Source organism: Saccopteryx bilineata, chromosome 5, assembly GCF_036850765.1.
Source record: "Saccopteryx bilineata isolate mSacBil1 chromosome 5, mSacBil1_pri_phased_curated, whole genome shotgun sequence".
Taxonomy (NCBI): Eukaryota; Metazoa; Chordata; class Mammalia; order Chiroptera; family Emballonuridae; genus Saccopteryx; species Saccopteryx bilineata.
Genome location: NC_089494.1, coordinates 88,002,736 through 88,019,083, shown reverse-complemented (window position 1 = coordinate 88,019,083; position 16,348 = coordinate 88,002,736). Strand labels below are relative to the sequence as shown.

Genomic DNA, 16,348 nt, shown 5'->3' with positions numbered 1-16,348 from the left:
CTTTCTTTTATTTATGTAAAATATAGATCTTGTTTGTGATTGCAAACATGACAGTTTTAGGGGGCATCATGGTGAGAATTTGAGTTAGAATAAAACAGAATAAAAAGTATGTGTTCACAGATGTATACAGACATACACACATACAAACACCAACTTCACATTAAATACAACTTTGCAGGTAAACCATTAAGTAGGGGAAAGCAGCTTTACATTTATTGGCATTTAACAACAACCACGGACTAACTGCTTCCCTCAGCTCCTTTCTCATAAAGAGATAGCTGAAGACTGAGATACCATTCTCTCAATAATATCTTTCTCTGTAAAAGAGTTTGAACATTCTAGAAGTCAATCCAAATGCAAATTTCCTCCTGGTTAATAACTTGAGATAGATAAATTTGAGAAATACATGGTAGGCTGATGAAATGTGTTTTTGTTTTCTTCATTGATACTGAAATTCTTTTGATACTACACTTGATCTTAGCCAAAAGGCCGAGAAGCGATCTGAAATTCTTTTGAGAAGACATTCTTGAGACCTTCAGGTTCAGCCTAGAGTGCTCATTAAATATTATACTGCAAGGATGCATATTAAGAGCATAACTTGAACACCGGTTGATTTTTCCCCCCTTACCTAATAGAATCACGTTTAATACAGTAAGATCTTGATGGATGATCCTAAGTAATTAATCAAATCTCATCTTCCATTAATCTAATTTTATCATCATAGATGTGGTCTCAGCAGTTTACCTTTAGCAGTAATCAGATTTCATTTTCAATCCAAATAAATTCACTTGGGTTTTAACTTCTACACGTCTTCCTTGTTCTGCCAACATTGACCTAGAGAAGATTAGGATTCTACAAGGGCCTCTTTCAGGCCTGTCTTGTATCAACATTTGTCTAATTGCTCCTCTTTATGTGTGATATATTTGATCCGTAGTCAAGATGAATACGTAGCAAAGTTAGGAAGTAATGACAAGTGTGAAAGCTAGTGACAGAGTAGAGAAGAGAAAATGTTTAGGACCCTGAGGTGAAACAGACAAGTTCCTTATTTTTTAAACAGGGGACGTATTAATACAATACTTACCTCAGAGGGCTATAGTGATGATTCAATGAGATGGATGTTGACCCACAGTGGACAGTGAGAGATGGTTGTCACTCTCATTATTCAGTTCTAAAGGCTGAGAGGTGATGTGAAACTGGCATTAGCACATATTTAATGATTCTTCAAAGAAGAAATTGCAATTTTTTTTTTATAGAGGAAGTTCAGAAGTGTCTTTCCCTTACCATTTGAAAAACTCACAGTATGGATGAGCAGAATATTCCATTGTGTGGGGGTATGATACTTTGGAGAGGAGAGGATGAGCAGCAGACTCAGGCTGTGAGCAAGAATTTGAATGGAAGGCAGCAGTTCTACCTGAAGGCTTAGGGGACCAGTGGGGGACAAAGCGCACCCTCCCTGCAGGCTCACTCTCTCACAGTGCACAGTCCTCTCATGATTCCCACAGCCAACAAGTGAATTTCATTACAAAAGAATAAAAGGGGGGTGATTCTGATCAAAAATTGTCATGCCAAGTATCATCCTTTTTAAGTAGACTAGGGTAGGTGTCCTCTGCTTTACAGTTCTTGTTTGTACAGTATCTATTAGCCGCATGTTGCTATTTAAATTAATTTAAATTAAATTACATTTCATTTTCACAGTCCCACTATGCACATTTCAAGTGCTCAGTAGCCATGTGTGGCCAATGGCTAACATTGGAAGGAGCACATTTAGAACATTCCCATCATCACAGAAGGAACTCCCTGGGCAAGTTCTTTGAGAGGACAGAAACGATCATGGGTGCAGCTGCAGAAACACCAGGATAAGCAGAGGAATCCCAGCTTTAACATTAACTTGCTGTTTGATTTATGCTGGTTATTGAACTTCTCTAAAATTTATTTTGTTCCACTTTTAAATGGGGACTAATAATGCCTATCTTTCTGGCTAATGTGAACAGTAAAGGTACAAAAAGAGCCTAACTTTGTGTCTGACCCAGAGCAAATACCCAATAAATGACATCTGTTATTATTATTATTATCAATAACAGTAAATGCGGAGCTAAATAAATTAATAAAAGACTCCAAATAGTGAAACCGAATTGTGGCAATTTTTGGTACAGAAACATTTTAATCTTATTACAGTGGTGTAAGCCTTCCCCAAATGCTCCTAGTCATAATAGGTCACTAGTTCTTCATGTCTATTTATATAGATACCTCTGCTATTAGATTTGGAAAGCAAGGAGAAAATATAAGGCACTAGGTGATTTTTCATGAGGAAAAAGAAAGGGCTAGATGTAAAGGTTAAATGTCTGTTTTAAATGCATAATAAACTCTAAACATGAATGCCTCTTTCCTATCTAAAATGTATTCTTTTGTGCAGTTATTAATTTTAGTTTTTTTCCCTACTTATGCAAAATATACTGTGACAAAAGGTGGCCTCAGGCAGGAAAAAAATAAATGGCCAGAATCGCTCATTATAATTACAATGAAATAATGCTTTCTAGAAAACAATGTTTTCTTTTGTTTTCCTTATTCTGATAGGAAACTGTGAAAATTGAAGCTCTTTTCAATTCATCCTTTCATTCCACTTCAAACGCATTCTTGACAGCCATTTAGAAAGTCTTTCCCCAAACTGAAATTAATATTTTCCAGACCCATTTTGAGAATAGCAGCTGGTTTGCCTGATCCTCTAGCAACCAACCTAATAATAACTATCATTGCATAACAAAGCAGGGGGAGCATGCAGGGACAGAAAGAGGCTGGTGATAAATAATTCGGACTCCTGGGTTCTCTCGGTTAGAGAAGATCATCAAACAATAATACTGCATTTGTCTTCATGTAGGTTCTTTTTGTGAAGGAAGTCAAATTTCTTTGCAAATGCCTTTCTTTCTCAGCAAACCTGGGAGATCTATTGTCTTTTGAGGCTCTGGTTGCTGGTCCCAGATCCCAATGGCCAATAATAGGTGTAATTCCTAGTCCATCTGCTCTGAATTGAGAAGGGCCGGCTTTGGTCAGGTTATGGCCACATTATGTGAATGTTGCTGACTGGCATATCATCAACATTATGCTTGAGACACATATTTTCCTGCTAGTGATAGCAACAGTTTATGAATGAGTGGATTTTGATATTGGTTAATTAGAAGGTACTTTATTGCAACATATGTCAGCAAGGAGTAAACAATTTTCCTGTGTGTTGTTCAGCTAATTTTCCTTATGGTACAAAAGCTGGCTAGTATAAGGATATGTCAACAATCAAGAGATTAATAAGCACACCATTTAAAGAGTATTTTCAGAATACATAAGCATGCCTATATGATGCATTGAATCAAAACTGCCCATAATTAATAATAATAAAGCTAAAATTTGTTGAGCTTTTATAATGTCTTAACTGCTGTTAAAAACATTATATTAGAGTTTATTAAATATCAGAAAAAGATTTCTAATTATTTGAGGGGTCCAAAAAATAGAATAAATTATCTTCAGAAATCATCCAACTTAGGGGAAAACTAACAAACATTCTCTTGAATTTTATGAAAACTGTAAGTAAATAAATAAATTTTATGGAAGCTGTAAGGTGGGGTGATGTGCTAAAGTGTTCCTTTGGCTTGTTGAGCTCTGAGAGGATTTTTCAGAAAGCAGGTCAGCTGTTTGTTTGTTCTTTTAGTTTTACTAGGGTGACTTCAATAAATCAGGGTACATGTGTTCAAAGAAAACATGTCCAGGTTACCTTGTCGATCAATTATGTTGCATACCCATCACCAAAAGTCAGATTGTCCTCCATCACCTTCTATCTAGTTTTCCTTGTGCTCCCCCTTCCCCCTCCCCTCCATAACCACCACACTCTTATCAATGTCTCTTAGTCTCGTTTTTATGTCCCACCTACATATGGAATAATGCAGTTCTTGGTTTTTTCTGATTTACTTATTTCACTCTGTATAATGTTATCAAGATCCCACCATTTTGTTGTAAATGATCCGATGTCATCATTTCTTATGGCTGAGTAGTATTCCATAGTGTATATGTGCCACATCTTCCTTGTCCAGTCTTCTATTGAAGCACTTTTTGGTTGTTTCCATGTCTTGGCCACTGTGAACAATGCTGCAATGAACATGGGGCTGCATGTGTCTTTACGTATCAATGTTTCTGAGTTTTGGGGGTATATACCCAGTAGAGGGATTACTGGGTCATAAGGTAGTTCTATTTTCAGTTTTTTGAGGAACCACCATACTTTCTTCTGTAATGGTTGTACTACTTTACATTCCCACCAACAGTGAATGAGGGTTCCTTTTTCTCCACAGCCTCTCCGACATTTGCTATTACCTGTATTGTTAATAATAGCTAATTGAACAGGTGTGAGGTGGTATCTCATTGCCGTTTTGATTTGCATTTCTCTAATAACTAATGAAGATGAGCATCTTTTCATACATCTGTTGGCCATTTGTATTTCTTCCTGGGAGAAGTGTCTGTTCATGTCCTCTTCCCATTTTTTTATTGGATTGTTTGTTTGTTTGTTGTTGAGTTTTATGAGTTCTTTGTATATTTTGGATATTAGGCCCTTATCTGAGCTGTTGTTTGAAAATATCATTTCCCATTTAGTTGGCTGTCTGTTTATTTTGTTGTCAATTTCTCTTGCTGAGCAAAAACTTCTTAGTCTGATGTAGTCCCATTCATTTATTTTTGCCTTCACTTCCCTTGCCTTTAGAGTCAATATCATAAAATGCTCTTTAAAACCCAGGGCCATGAATTTAGAATCTATGTCTTCTTCTATGTACTTTATTGTTTCAGGTCTTATATTTAGGTCTTTGATCCATTTTGAATTAATTTTAGTACAAGGGCACAAACTGTAGTCCAGTTTCATTCTTTTGCATGTAGCTTTCCAGTTTTCCCAGCACCATTTGTTGAAGAGGCTTTCTTTTCTCCATTGTGTGTTGTTGGCCCCTTTATCAAAAATTATTTGACCATATATATGTGGTTTTATTTCTGGACTTTCTATTCTGTTCCATTGGTCTGAGTGTCTATTTTTCTTCCAATACCATGCTGTTTTGATTGTTGTGGCTCTATAATAGAGTTTGAAGTCAGGTATTGTAATGCCCCCAGCCTCATTCTTTTTCTTTCGGATTGCTTTGGCTATTCAGGGGTTTCTGTAGTTCCATATAAATCTGATGATTTTTTGTTCCACTTCTTTAAAAAATGTCATTGGAATTTTGATAGGAATTGCATTAAATTTGTATATTGCTTTGAGTAATATGGCCATCTTGATTATATTTATTCTTCCTATCCAAGAAAAAGGAATATTCTTCCATCTCATTATATCTTTTTTGATTTCCCTTAACAATTCTTTGTAGTTTTCATTATATAGGTCCTTACATTTTTTGTTATGTTTATTCCTACGAATTTTATTTATTTTTTGTTTTAATCGTGAAGGGGATTATTTTTTGAGTTCGTTCTCAAAAGTTTCATTGTTCACATATAGAAAGACTATGGACTTTTCTATATTAATTTTGTATCCTGCGACCTTACTGTATTGGCATATTATTTCTAGTAATCTTTTTGTAGATTTTTGTAGATTCTTTGGGGGTTTCGATGTATAGGATCATGTAATACGCAAAAAGTGATGCCTTTACTTTTCCTTTTCCAATATGGATGCCTTTTATTTCTTTGTCTTGTCTGATTGCTCTGGCTAGAACCTCTAGCACCACATTAAATAACAGTGGAGAGAGTGGACAACCCTTCTTGTTCCTGACTTAAGGGGGAAAGCCTTCATTTTTTGTGCCATTTAATATGATGTTAGCTGATGGTTTATCATATATGGCCTTTATCATGTTGAGATATTTTCCTTCTATACCCATTTTGTTGAGTGTCTTAAACATGAAACTGTGTTGTATTTTATCGAATGCCTTTTCTGCATCTATTGATAAAATCATGTGGTTTTTGTTCTTTGTTTTGTTGATATAGTGTATTACGTTAACCGTTTTCCATATTTTGAACCATCCCTGAGATTCTCGGATGAATCCCACTTGATTATGATGTATTATTTTTTAAATATGTTGTTGTATTCGATTTGCTAGTATTTTGTTTAGTATTTTAGCATCTGTATTTATTAGAGATATTGGTCTGTAGTTTTCTTTTTTTGGGCTGTCCTTGCTTGGTTTCAGTATGAGGGTTATGTTGGCCTCTTAAAATGTGTTTGGAAGTATTGCTTCTTCTTCAATTTTTTAGAAGACTTTGAGTAGAATAGGAAACAAGTCTTCTTTGAATGTTTGATAGAATTCACTAGTATAACCGTCTGGGCATGGACTTTATTTTGGGGGAGGTTTTTAATATTTTTTTCTATTTCTTCCCTACTAATTGGTCTGATTAGGCTTTCTGCTTCTTCTTGATTCAGTCTAGGAAGGTTGTATTGTTCTAGAAATTTATCCATTTCTTCTAGATTGTTGAATTTAGTGGCATAAAGTTTTTCATAGTATTCTACAATAATTTTTTGTATATCTATGATATCTGTGGTGATTTCTCCTCTTTCATTTTGGATTTTGTTTATATGAGTCCTTTCTCTTTTTTCCTTGGTAAGTCTTGCCAAGGGATTGTCAATTTTGTTGATTTTTTAAAAGAACCAGCTCCTTGTTCTATTAATTTTTTATATAATTTTCCTGTTCTCTAATTCATTTATTTCTGCTCTGATTTTTATTATCTCCTTTCTTTGGCTGGTTTTGGGTTGTGTTTGTTTTTCTTTTTCTAGTTCCTTAAGGTGTGAAGTTAAGTGGTTTACTTGGGCTCTCTCTTGTTTGTTCATAAAGGCCTGAAGTGATATAAACTTCCCTCTTAACACTGCTTTTGCTGCATCCCAGAGATTCTGATATGTTGTATTGTTATTTTCATTTGTCTGTATATATCTTTTGATCTCTGCGCTTATTATTTCTTTGATCCATTTATTTTTTATAAGTATGTTGTTTAGTTTCCACATTTTGGGGGGTTCTTTTCCTCTTTTTTGCAGTTAAATTCTAGTTTCAAGGCTTTATGATCAGAAAATATGCTTGGTAAAACTTCAATTTTTCTGAATTTGCTGATGTTATTTTTGTGGCCCAATATATGGTCAATTCTTGAAAATGATCCATGTACACTAGAGAAGAATGTATACTCTGTCACTTTGGAATGAAGTGTTCTGTAGATGTCTATCATATTCAGGTGCTCTAATGTTTTGATTAAGGCCAATATGTCTTTATTGATTCTCTGTTTGGATGACCAATCTAAAGCCATCAGCAGTGCATTGAGGTCTCCAAGTATGATTGTATTTTTGTCAGTTTTTGTTTTAAGGTCAATAAGTAGCTGTCTTATATATTTTGGTGTTCCTTGGTTCGGTGCATATATATTAAGCATTGTTATGTCTTCTTGATTCAGCGTCCCCTTAGTCATTATGAAATGACCATTTTTGTTTCTGAGTACTTTTGCTGTCTTGTAGTCAGCATTATCAGATATGAGTATTGCTACGCCTGCTTTTTTTTATGTTATTTGCTTGGAGTATTGTTTTTCAGCCTTTTGCTTTGAATTCGTTTTTATCCTTGTTGCTTAGATGAGTTTCTTGTAGGCAACATATAGTTGGATTTTCTTTTTTAATCCATTCTGCTACTCTGTGCCTTTTTATTGGTGAGTTTAATCCGTTTACATTTAGTGTACTTATTGATACTTGTGGGTTCCCTATTGCCATTTTATACATTACTTTCTGTCAGTTTTGTGTCTTGTTTGATTCTTCTCTTTTGTTTTTCTATCCTTTGTTTTGTTTGGTTGTATTCCATATTTCTTTCCTCTGTTGCTACCTTTTTTTTTTTTTTTTTTTTTTTTTTTTTTTTTCTGAAGCTGGAAACGGGGAGAGACAGTCAGACAGACTCCCGCATGCGCCCGACCGGGATCCACCCGGCACGCCCACCAGGGGCGAAGCTCTGCCCACCAGGGGGCGATGCTCTGCCCCTCCGGAGCGTCGCTCTGCCGCGACCAGAGCCACTCTAGCACCTGGGGCAGAGGCCATGGAGCCATCCCCAGGGCCCGGGCCATCTTTTGCTCCAATGGAGCCTTGGCTGCGGGAGGGGAAGAGAGAGACAGAGAGGACGGAGGGGGTGGGGGGTGGAGAAGCAAATGGGCGCTTCTCCTATGTGCCCTGGCCGGGAATCGAACCCGGGTCCCCCGCACGCCAGGCCGACGCTCTACCGCTGAGCCAACCGGCCAGGGCTGCTACCTTTTTTAAGCCATGTGTTTCTGTGGTGGTTTTTTCAAGGGTGTTTACCATTAAGTAATGAAAAGGGTTCCTACCATGTTCATTGTAGTACACTTTCTTATGAGTATTTCTGCACTCCATCATCCTTTGCTACTTTTAATCTCCATTGTCTCCCCTTTTTCTTTTTGTTTTTGTTGTCACAGTTTTAATTTGGTTTTATTGTGTTCTTGGTGGAGCTTTTACTTGTGGTTTTGTTTTGTTTTGTTCTTTGTATCTGGTTGGAAAACCACCTTTAGTAATTCCTGGAGTTGGGGTTTTCTGATGATAAATTCCCTCATCTTTTCTGTATCTGTGAATGTTTGTTTTTGTTTCTCCTTCGTATTTGAAGGATAGCTTTGATAGGTATAGTATTCTTGGCTGAAAGTTCCTCTCTTTGAAGACTTTAAATATTGGGATCCACTCTCTTCTAGCTTGTAGAGTTTCTATTGAGAAATCCGATGATAATCTAATGGACCTTCCTTTATATGTTGTATTCTTCTTTTCCCTGGCTGCCTTGAGAATTTTTTCTTTGTCGTTGGTTTGTGCCAATTTCATTATGATATCCTTGGAGTAGGTTTGTTGGGGTTAAGAAAACTCAGAGTTCTGTTTGTTTCTTGAATTTGAGGCTTTAGTTCTTTTCACAGGCTTGGGAAGTTCTCATCTATTATTTGTTAGAATGTGTTCTCCATTCCGTTTTCTCTCTCTTCTCCCTCTGATATACCTATTATTCTTATGTTATTCTTTTGGATGGAGTCAGACAATTTCTATAGGGCTTTCTCTTTTTTTTAAATTTTTGAGTCTCTTTCTTCTTCTCTCTGCTGTGCCTCAAGTTGCTTGTCTTCTATTTCACTAATCCTACCTTCTATCTTGCATGTTCTATTAGCTAAGCTTGTTACCTCGTTTTTCAGCTCAAGAATTAAGTTTTTCGTCTCTGTTTGATTTGTTTTTATGTTTTCAATTTCCTTGGTAATATATTCTTTGTGTTCATTGAGTTGTTTTCTGAGCTCCCTAAATTGCCTTTCTTTGTTTTCTTGTATATCTCTGAGTATTTTTAGAATTTCTATTTTAAATTCTCTGTCCTTTAGCTCCAAGGTTTCCAATATATTAAATATTTTCTCCTTAGATTTTTTCTCATCTATCTGTGCTTCCTCTCTGTCTTTTGTATCCATGATATTTGGTTTCCTTTTCCTTAATGGCATCTGAGGGTGGTTTGTTGATAGTACTTTGCAATTAGTGTGGAACTGCTGGAGGCTCCAAGGATAGATTTTTCTGTCTCTGGTTGAAGATCTTTTTGAATTTTGGGGAGATTTATCAGTATCACTCCTTACAGTGCCATTTCTCTGACATCACTCCAGGTGTTTAAGTAAAAATGTAGATTTAAGTTCCTTGGTGTTAGTTACTCAATTATAACAAATCATACCCCTTAAAACTTTACTATTTCTTGGTGTGTGTGCTTTTTTTCTTCCTATGTAGTTGATTTTACAATGTAGCATGTATCAAGCCTAGTACTCACCTTTTAAACAGTATAAGCAAAATAAAGTAAACTGAAATAACAAGACAGCCCTGGGCAAGGAGAAAGACTCTGATAGCGGTCTTGGAGATGCCCTGTAATGGAACAGAAGCCCTTTCCATCATTTTGATCTGGGCTCCAGCCCTGTTAAAATAAGCTACATGTGAAATTCCATCAGTGTCCCTTAACAACTTTCTGTGCACAGTGCATCGTGGGTGATCTGGTTCTAGATTTCAGAGCCAGCCTGCCTGGTTTCAAATCCTTGCTCTGTCAATGCCCAGCTCCCTGACCTCAAGCATGTCTCCATGTCTTTCCATGCCCCTATTTTATCATCTGTAAAATGTAGGTGATAATTATAGTATTTATCTTATAAGGCAATTAAGAAGATTAAATAACTTATTATACATTTAGCATTTAGAACAGCACCTGGCCATTGGTGTTTTGGACCATGAACTATACTTGTTATTATTTCCTGTGTTGGCCTGAGACTCCCTGGTTTCTCTCTCAGCTTGGCCTCTTTGTTTCACCAGAGATGACAATGGAAACCACAGCTCAGACTTCTTCATAAATACAACAGCCAAAATATGTGGGAACTGGAATTTAAATACAGCTTTCATTTTGTCTTCAGAAATATTTTCTCTAAAATTAAAATAATCTTATTCATTTGTTGTGTTTAACATCTGTTTAAGAGGTGAGTAGAATGTATTCTATATATAATCACCCAGGTGTGATGTGATTGTGATGTGTGTGTGTGTGTGTTTATGGTAGAATGGGGAGTTGGGGGAGTAAGGTAGAAGAAAGAGAAATATATATAAATAAAAAAGTAAGGCCGATAGCTGGGCAGAGAAAACACCGAGTACTCATGGAATATAGACAAAACTGGCCTGAATATTTCTAATTGAAAAATTGGTGAAATGGGGTAGCCCATTTTTAACTGTTTTTCAACTGAGGTTTTGATAATAATAGTTCTAACCAGTCTTGGGGACAGGAGAGTTGTGTCAGTGGCAGGATTAGAAACACAGGTGAGATATTAAGGGCTAGATTTTAAACACATCAAACTCTTTTTAACATAATTCCACTAGGCAAGGAATTCATGCTGTGGATATATACCCACTAAGTTAAGGGTCATAAACCTTGACTCCTCCATGATGCCCAAGCATGCCCTGATGAAGATATATACTTCTCTATTTGTCCATAACACCCGGGGACAAATCTGTTTAAAACACAGTTTTTAACATTGTATTATGATTACTGGTTTATACTTCTTTTTTCTTTTCTTTTTTTGCAGAGACAGAGAGAGTCAGAGAGAGGGACAGATAGAAACAGACAGACAGGAAGGGAAAGAGACAAGAAACATCAATTCTTTGTTGCAGTTCCTTAGTTGTTCATTGATTGATTTCTCATATGTGCCTTGACCAGGGGGCTACAGCAGACCAAGTGATCCCTTGCTTGAGCCAGCGACCTTGGTTGGGCTCAAGCTGGTGAGCTTTGCTCAAACCAGATGAGCCTGCGCTCAAGTTGTCGACCTCAGGGTCTCAAACCTGGGTCATTCACATCCCAGTCTGATGCTCTATCCACTGAGCCACTGCCCAGTCAGGCTGGCTTATACTTCTTGCTTTTATGAGATGGTGGAAGGAGTTTCTTAAGAGCACAGTCTAAAATGTATTCTCTTCCCAGGCACAGCATGTGCTCAGTGTTTGTAGAATGAATTGTATATCTATTCTAAACCTTATGCCTTGTGCATATAACTTAAAAGAGAAAGAATTGAAGTCAAAGAGATAAGTTGCCTTTAGCAAGTTTAAGCAACATGATCTGAAAAGTAATCACTCTCAATGTTATTTAAGGGAAGTCCCTTTAAAGGGTTACTAAGGATGACGTCAGAGCAATGGCGGCTTAGGAAGCGATACCAATAAATCTCCGCCAAAACTCAACAAGATCTTCAACCAGAAACAGAAAAACCTATACTTGGAGCCTCCAGATGCTTCGCAATACACCCAAAGGTATGGTTGAGTGAAAAATTGGCTAAATATATAACCAAACCCCGAAGGAAATAGGGAGTAAGAAATGCTCCGCCTTCCTCACTAACCTAAACAGGGCAGCTTTCTCTGGTAACTGTGAATATAGAAACTGAGGCGGGCAAAGGGGGTGAATAGATCCAGGCCGCAGCACAAACGGCCGAATCAGGCTGTGGCACGGAGATCCAAGCCGAGGAAAAACTGATCCTGGGGCAACCTGGGCAATACAAGCTAACACTCGTGCCAAACCCAAACAAAGAAAGACAAGTGGAGCAGCCATTTTACCCGGTCTCCTGGTCAGCGTGCGTGCAGTTAGTGGGCGAGAGATTTCTTCCTAGGCCCCGGGAGTGGGTGCCCGTTTTGCCCTACAGAGAAGCAGGGTCAGAGGCCTTTCTGTGGGCCAAGGGCAGAGTCTCTGGGCAGCCCCAGCGCCCTGGGAAAGCCACGCACAGGAAGGAGTGAGAACTAATTCCAACGGTGGAGATTTTCCGTGCTGGAGGGGGTTTCACTCAGAGGGAAATGCGGCCGGCCTCATATCCTGGTTTGCGCGCGCAGATAGTGAATGAGAGATTCCTCCGAGTGCCTCGGAAGTGCGCGCCCGTGTTATAGCACAGAGGGGCAGAGTCAGGGGCCTGTGTGGGCCAAAGCGGAATCTCGGGCCGCCCCAGCGCCTTGCAAAAGCCGCGCACGGGGACGGAGCGAAACTCAATTCCAACGCTGCAACTTTGCCCTGCGGTTGGGGGTTTCACTCAGAGCGTGAGACTGCTGGCCAGATATCCTGGTCGCAGACAGTGAGTGAGAGTTTCCTCCAAGCGCCCCGGAAGTGGGCGCCTGCCTGTGTTACTAGACAGAGTGGCAGAGCCAGAGGTCTTGGAGTGGGCGGAAAGCCCGCCTGATTATGCTAGCAGCTCTGACTGACTGAGCCTTACCCAGAGCCCTGTGCTGAGTGGAAATAGAGTGGGGAGTTGCCAGCTCTTTGAGCCTCTTACTATCCAGGCAGAGGCAGCAGCAACCCCATAGCTGGATTATCGGGCTACTAATTGAGGAAGGAAAGACTAGGAGACAGGCTCCAGGAACATGGACTCTCTCACTGTTGGAGCCTATAAATGCTTATGAGCCTCGATTGCCAACGAGACTAAAGCACAATACATGACATTGCCATAGAGACTTATCAACTGCAAACCTCTACCTGAGCGTGCCAAAGGGGCAGAACCCGGGGTACAGAGTCACCGACCAGGAAGAGGGAGAGAAAAGAAAAAGCAAGAAGATAACCTCTCAAAATCAAGAATAATCTGCAGACGTTATAACCTATCCCATTTTATTATATTTGTTCATTTGTTTCTCTTATCTTCATTCTTGATACTTTTTTTCCTCCTCCAATTTGGCCGATTAACTCTCTGCCGGTCTTACTCTCTCCTCTCCTTGAACTACACTACCCATAAGTGTTACATCTCCCATTATCTTTTCTCTTCTCTTCCTTTCTCTCTATGAGGGTTGCACTCCAAAACCCTTAACTCTCTCTCTCTCTCTCTCTCCTTTCTTTTTTCTTCTTTTAGTGGTTCCCTCTTTTTTTCTCTCTCTCTCTTTCTTTTCTCCCTCTATATTAGTTTCTTCCTTTCTCCTTTACATCTCCTCTCATTCAAACCTCAATAACAAACAAATTATCTTATCTGGGACTCAAACCTATGTTTGTGGCATTTTGGGGGGGTTTTACTTCACCTTTTTAACTCACTAGCAGTGCTCCCATCCCTGGCTCTCCATATTATCTAGTTCTTGTTCCACTAAATACAATAGTAAGTTTTTAATTTGTCCCCCCATTTTTCTGTTTTCCTCTTATTCTTCTCATCATAACTCTTAGACAACCAACACCTAAAAGCAAGTCATTTTATTATTGACCCAAATTTTTTCCTTATTGGCTTTTTGTGGGTCCATACGCTCTTTTTTTTTCTTTTTTCTTTTTTTTCTTTTTTTTTTCCCCCTTTATTACTTTTCCCCAATTTAGGCCCTCCATCACAGGCATTGTTTGTTATAATTCACAGTTCACCACAAGATTTTCTCAAGAAAGAGGGGAAAGGAGAGGAGAGGAAAAAAGGAGGGGGGGAATAATTTCCTTTTTTAAAAATTTTTATTTTATTTTATTTATATTTATTTCATTATTAATTTTTTATAAAAAAAACTCTTCGATTTTTTATTTTTTATTATTTTTTTATTTTTTTAACTTTTTATTCTTTATTAAATCTCATTAATACTATCAACAAAACCACCCTCAGATGCCATTAAGGAAGAGAAAATTGAATATCATGGATACAAAAGAAAGAGAGGTAACACAGCTAGATGAGGAAAAATCTATGGAGAAAAAATTTAATATATTGGAAACCTTGGAGCTAAATGACAGAGAATTCAAGATAGAAATCCTAAAAATCCTCCGAGATATACAAGAAAACACAGAAAGGCAATTTAGGGAGCTCAGAAAACAACTCAATGAACACAAAGAATATATGTCCAAGGAAATTGAAACTATAAAAACAAATCAAACAGAGATGAAAAACTCAATTCACGAGCTGAAAAATGAAGTAACAAGCTTAGCTAATAGAACAGGTCAGATAGAAGAGAGGATTAATGAAATAGAAGACAAGCAACTTGAGGCACAACAGAGAGAAGAAAGAGACTCAAAAATTTAAAAAAATGAGATAGCCCTACAAGAATTATCTGACTCCATCAAAAAAAATAACATAAGAATAATAGGTATATCAGAGGGAGAAGAGAGAGAAAATGGAATGGAGAACATACTCAAACAAATAATAGATGAGAACTTCCCAAGCCTGTGGAAAGAACTAAAGCCTCAAGTTCAAGAAGCAAACAGAACTCCAAGTTTTCTTAACCCCAACAAACCTACTCCAAGGCATATCATAATGAAATTGACACAAACCAACAGCAAAGAAAAAATTCTCAAGGCAGCCAGGGAAAAGAAGAATACAACATATAAAGGAAGGTCCATTAGATTATCATCAGATTTCTCAGCAAAAACTCTACAAGCTAGAAGAGAGTGGACCCCAATATTTAAAGTCCTGAAAGAGAGGAACTTTCAGCCACGAATACTATACCCATCAAAGCTATCCTTCAAATACGAAGGAGAAATAAAAACATTCACAGATACAGAAAAGATGAGGGAATTTATCATCAGAAAACCCCCACTCCAGGAATTACTAAAGGGGGTTCTCCAATCAGATACAAAGAACAAAAAAAAAACAGAGCCACAAGTAAAAGCTCCAAGAAGAACACAATAAAACCAAATTTAAACTGTGACAACAACAAAAAGAAAGAGGGGGAGAAGATGGAGATTAACAGTAGCAAAGGACGATGGAGTGCAAAAGTACTCACAAAATAGTTCGCTACAATGAACAGGGTAGGGACCCTTTTCATTACTCAAAGGTAACCACCATTGAAAAAATCACCACAGAAGCACATGAGATAAAAGAGATAGCAACAGAGGAAAGATGTATGGAATACAACCAAATAAAAACAAAAGATAGAAAAACGAAAGAGAAGGATCAAACAAGACACAAAACTAACAGAAAGCAAGATATAAAATGACAATAGGGAACTCACAAGTGTCAATAATTACACTAAATGTAAACGGATTAAACTCACCAATAAAAAGGCACAGAGTAGCAGAATGGATTAAAAAAGAAAATCCAACTGTATGCTGCCTACAGGAAAGTCATCTAAGTAACAAGGATAAAAACAAATTCATAGTGAAAGGCTGGAAAACAATACTCCAAGCAAATAACATCCAAAAAAAAGCAGGTGTAGCAATACTCATATCGGATAATGCTGACTACAAGACAGGAAAAGTACTCAGAGACAAAAATGGCCATTTCATAATGGCTAAGGGGACACTGAATCAAGAAGACATAACAATTCTTAATATATATGCACCAAACCAAGGAGCACCAAAATATATAAGACAGCTACTTATTGACCTTAAAACAAAAACTGACAAAAACACAATCATACTTGGAGACCTCAATACACCGCTGTCGGCTCTAGATCGGTCATCCAAACAGAGAATCAATAAAGACATAGTGGCCTTAATCAAAACACTAGAGCACCTGGTTATGATAGACATCTACAGGACATTTCATCCCAAAGTGACTGAGTATACATTTTTCTCCAGTGTACATGGATCATTCTCAAGAATTGACCATATGTTGGGCCACAAAAACAACATCAGCAAATTCAGAAAAATTGAAGTTGTACCAAGCATATTTTCTGATCATAAAGCCTTGAAACTAGAATTCAACTGCAAAAAAGAGGGAAAAAAATCCCACAAAAATGTGGAAACTAAACAACATACTTTTAAAAAATGAATGGGTCAAAGAAGAAATAAGTGCAGAGATCAAAAGATATATACAGACTAATGAAAATGACAATACGACATAGCAGATTCTATGGGATGCAGCAAAAGCAGTGATAAGAGGGAAGTTCATATCACTTCAAGCATATATGAACAAACAAGAGAGAGCCCAAGTGAACCACTTAACT

General features: G+C 37.6%; 1 pseudogene; it reads right to left on the bottom strand.

The window, feature by feature from the left end:
* Nucleotides 1-322: 322 nt before the first annotated feature.
* LOC136307009 (U2 spliceosomal RNA) lies at nucleotides 323-501 on the bottom strand (annotated as a pseudogene).
* Between the last annotated feature and the right edge of the window lie 15,847 nt (nucleotides 502-16,348).